Source organism: Camelus ferus, chromosome 25 (assembly GCF_009834535.1).
Source record: "Camelus ferus isolate YT-003-E chromosome 25, BCGSAC_Cfer_1.0, whole genome shotgun sequence".
Taxonomy (NCBI): Eukaryota; Metazoa; Chordata; class Mammalia; order Artiodactyla; family Camelidae; genus Camelus; species Camelus ferus.
Window position 1 is genome coordinate 36,768,485 of NC_045720.1, and position 5,332 is coordinate 36,773,816.

Below are 5,332 nucleotides of genomic sequence, written 5' to 3' on the forward strand. Positions count from 1 at the left end.
AAATAAAGTTGTGTTTGCTCAAATCTGTCCCTGGTCAGTCTGTTCTCAGTCATATGGGGGAAACTGAGTCAGACAAATACAGAAACTCTTCTTTCCCATCTCACCTCTCCATCCATTTAGCACAGATGTAGGACCAGAGTAACTTGGTAATTTTGCTTTTGGAATTTTTGAGTTCAGATAACATTGGTCGAAAACTCTTCACGATTATACATGAAGGGTGTACGAGAATTCCTCAACATCAAGATGATACAATTGTCTTTTACTCTAATAAAATTAACAGTTGAATGTCGAAAAAACTTCTGATGGAAGAGAGAAGGAGTATCTGCTTTTAGTTCTAAATGGTCTTGTGTTGGAGTTCCGTATTCCACTGTCAAGACTGAGATAAACTACACAGCGGGCATTTGAGGCAGTGGGGAGAGCATGGCTGCCTGGACACCGTGGGGGTACCTACATAAATCAGTCTCCACTGGAGCCTCTTTCAGTGCCTAATGTGGGGCCAAGCACCCAGTTAACACTCGGTAAAAGTTAATTGCAAATGCAACTGTGAGTCTGCAGCTAGAATAATGTGGTGCCAGTTTCCCCAGAAATGAACAAATTGGCTGGAGGAACAGAAAGCAAGGGAAATGATTTAACCAGCTGCAGGAGTAGTTTGAAGAGGGGAGATTAAACCATATGCAGTTTGGGGGAGGGTATATCTCCGTGATAGAGCATGTGCTTTGCATGTACAAGGTTCTGGGTTCAATCCAGCACCTCCGTTAAATAATAAATAAATAAACAAACAAACAAGCCTAATTTCCACCCCCCAAATAAATAAATAAAAATAATAATTAAGCCATATGCAGCTTGATCAGATGGTGAAGAGGCAGTGAGACCACCGTTTACAAACATCAGAGGGTATCAATGCCAAAGGGGTGAGGTCACTATTTGTTGGGTAATTGTTATGGTTCTCTGTTTATTTACTCATGTAGGACACCAGTAGCGGGGCATTGGAGAATGCTTTCAGATTTTAGCTAACAGCCCACAGTGACCACTGGCGTAGCTGGAACCTCATGGTCTTGCTTCTGACCACATGGGGCTCTTCCAGGTTCCAGGTTCCCATCTCCAATCCCTATTCTCATTGCCTCATTTGCCTTGAGTTTCTTTGCTCTTTTTAGGTCTCCCGTTCTGTCTACTACACCTACCCTACAAACGACAGAACTCTTTACGTTTGGAACTATTTCCCTTCTTTCATCTTAGTACTTTCTTCATCAGATCATACCTGCCTTCTTAAAATCTCATGAGGGCCCTTCTGTGGAGCTAAACTCAGAGCAAGAGACCTGCACCCCTTGTTCTCTCAGAACCAAGATCCAGGTGGCATGCCAGCCGGGCTGCCAGCAGCTCACTGCCCCTGAGTTGCTCCAACGATGCAGAGACATCTAAGATCCAGAAGATGGTCTCAGACCCAGAAAAAACTAACATAAGCAGTTGATTGAAGAGTCACGCCTCTTCCCTCAGGCATGACAACATAACCCACCAAGCCACTTAAGAGGAATTGATGATGACAACAGAGACACTGAGGGTGGGGGAAAAGTAGGGAATGTTCCACATAAATGTTATGTGACTGGAGCTGAAAATGGGCAAAAGGTGACTGTGGTAGCACTTCATACTCCAGGGTCCGGCAAACTAGGAGCATATACTTTCTTCAATATATAATCATTTCTCAAGTATTGGGAGATTATACCATCTTGCCTTTCATTTCCCTCTGCAGTTATCATTGTTATTATTTAGATGATTCCTGGCAGATTACACAACATTGCATCCTGGGATTTCTGGACTTGGAAAGAAAAGAGATTTCTCTTTCTTTAAAAACTATCAAAACAGATAAACAACCACAACAAAATAAACATCCAACAACAACAAACACCTAGGCTTAGGGAAAGTTTGATGTCAGTTAGTACTTCCCAAGTGCTGGTCTACTTAGTTGCTTCAAAATGCCCTGGGCTGTCCATTAAAAATAGATTTCTGGTCCATCCATGTTGCTGCAAATGCATTATTTCATTCTTTTTTATGGCTGAGTAGTATTCCATTGTAGAAATACACCACAGCTCCAACATTATACTATATAACAGAAATAATTGTGCATTGTAAACTGACTATACTTAAATAATAATAATAATAAAGTTCCTGGGCCCCACTGCCGACTTACAGAATCAGAATCTCTAGGGAGACATTTGTGAGTAAGACAAGTCTCTGTCCTCCTGGGGCTTATATTCTGATGGGAGAGAATGATTAGTACTTAGGTACATATTTAGCTGCTGATAAGCATTAGAAAGAAATACAAAGCAGGATAGGGAAGAAGCAGTGATGGACTTGAGGATGGCCCTGTATTAATTTCGGTGGCTCAGGAGGGAAGTGACATCTAGGAAGAAATCTGGATGTGGAGTGAGCCGTGTGGACATCTGAGGGGAGAGCATGCCAGACAGGGATGTACGGTGAAGGCACTAGATGGGGACTGGCTGGAGGGCTCGAGGAACTTTAGTGGTGGCAGGTATGAGAGGATGGCATGGCTGAGGTCAAGTTAAGCAGGAGGTCAAGTCCTCATAGGCCATGGGAGACATCTTTGTTTCCTTCTAAGCAAGATCTGCAGCTACATTTAGGGGCCACTGGTGGGGATGAAGCCCTGGTGGTCCTTGTGTTAATGGGAGAACTGAGCCTATCTAACCAAAGGGTTGGGGTGGTCACGTTGGAGCAGGGGCAGAGGGAGCAAAGGTTTCCAAATCAACTTAGTTAATCACTCATTGGAGAGAATCCTGCATTTGAAACTTATTTCTATACTCATTTAAAAAATTTTTTCTTCTTTTTTCTGTTCAGCTTAAGGTGATTTCCATTACTCTGTCTTTCAAATCGATGTCTTTGTTCTTCTGTATCATCTGATCTACTGTTGATTCCTAGTGTATTTTTCATTTCAGTTATTGTATTCTTCAGCTCTGACTGGTTCTTTTTTATATTTTCTAACACTTTGTTGAAACTCTCACTGTGTTCATCCACTCTTCTCTCAAGTTCAGTGAGTGCTCTTTTACCATCATAACCTTGAACTCTGTCAGATAGATTGCTTATCTCCGTTTCATTTAGTTCTTTTCTGAGGTTTTGTCTTGGTCCTCATTTGAAACATATTTCAGGGAATGTTCTCTGGACAAGCAACGCAAGAATGAGGGCAAAGAGATGCCACAAAAAAGTGTGATGATGCTAAGGTGAACATGCCCCCCCAGACTCATGCTGAAACCTAACCTCCAAAGGGAGAGTATTAGCAGGCGAGGCCTTTGGGGTGATTAGATCACGAGGGTGAAGCCCCCACAGAAAGGGAGGGTACAGCTTAGTGGTAGAGTACGTGCTTAGCATGCATGAGGTCCTGGGTTCAATACCCAGTACTTCTATTAAATACATAAATAAACCTAATTACCCTCCCACACCCCCAAAAAAAACTAAAAAAAAAAAAAAAAAAAAAAAAGGAGAGAGAGACCCCACAGAGGTCCCTACCCTTCCCACCATGTAAGGATACAATGAGAAGTCAGCAGCCCAGAAGAGGACAGTCCCCTGACCACAATGGCACCCTGATCTCAGACTTTCAGGCTCCAGAGCCATAAGCAGCAAGTGTCTGTCTATAAGCCACCCAGTGTGTGGTGTTTTGTTGCAGCAGCCCGGATTAACTGAGACAGAAGGAGAGAACATTCCCGGCAGAGGTGACTCTGTGAATATAAGCACAGATGCCATAAACGCAACGTGGTGTGCCTGGGAAGAAATAGCGTCCTGAATTTTGCTGAAACTGAAGAAATAAGGCAGTGCTGGGGGGTTTGTTTTTGTTTTTTTGTTTTTGTTTTTGTTTTTGTTTTCAGAGAGAGGGAGAGTTTTTATAATAATAATAGACATTCTCAGGGAACTGAGGATGGCTTCCCTTTCTTCTTGTGTGCAAAATGTAAATAAATAAATTGTTGATTCTTTGCTTACTTGAAAACGAGGTCAGTATTTCCTTTGGCAAAGAGAAAAATTTTTGTATTCCCAATTAAAATTGTTGCAAACCCTTGTTTTAGACGGTGTATACTGCTATTTAAAACCCATCTTCTGGAGGTGCGATGAAGGACAGAGAGTGTGCAAAAAACCCACAGCAGCCTTTTACAGTTCTGCATATTACAATTGTGCATTTTGCTGACAAAGTCACAGACAGTAAAATTACAACAAGTGCAAACTGCCCATTTTGACGGTGAGTCGTCCACTCTTTTTACTCAGTTAGCAAAGACTTTCAAAGATGTTAGCAAGGTACTTTTTTCCTGCTGTTCTACTGTTTAATATGTTCTTCATAAAGTAAGCATAAAGTAATGACTATCCTATAAAATTGATAAACAGTTCCCTGACAGCGGCTGGAGATCAAGTTCTTCCCAAAACATTCTTTTCTTCTCTTCCTTTCTCTTCTGTCAGTAGGTGCCCAGAATAAGTTAGTGCAGTTATCATTCAAGTGTAAAATATTTTGAGTCAATAATACATTTTTTGGTTTTCTTTTGGTAAAGACTGGCCCTTATTAATGCACTTTCTACTCTCTGTAAATTCTTTTTGTGCTGAGTGTTGCGATTGACTATGCTAAATACAATGTGTTGCATAAAAAAATTAAACAGCAAGGTCCTGCTATACAGCCCAGGGAACTATATTCAATACCTTGTAATAGCCTATAATGAAAAATAACATGAAAAGGAATGTCTATATGTATAGTTGAATCACTATGCCGTACACCAGAAATTAACACAACATTGTAAACTGACTATACTTCAATAAAAAACTTAAAATAAAAATAAATAAAATTTTAAAACAATTAATGGCTATCACTTTTGTGGAATTAAATGGAATATAAGGGAAACACATAATCACATACATATACAGGTACACACATGTGCACGTGTGTATGTGCATGTACTGTATACACGTGTTCTTGTCCGCTGTGGTTACTACCCGCTTTCATGAAATGTTCTTACAACGTTATCATCCCAGCTAATTTCAGTAACTTGGTAACCTATGGTTCTGAAACAAAAATAGTAAGTTGAGTACAAATATGCTTATAAAAGGTCTGAGGTTAATAATCCAAGGCTGGAATAGAAACTGCTGGTGAAAGAGATACAACTTGGTCAACAAATAACTCAGCATTTCTCGAAACATGTTCATTGGGACTGTGGTTCCAGAAGTCAGTAATTAGCAAGTCATGGGAAAAAATATAAAAAGTGTTCAATGATCAACACAAGGGTGATGTTATAATTTGCCCTGAAAAGTCTAGCGTTGGGATGATCAGGGAGTTTTGTGTACTCTGGTA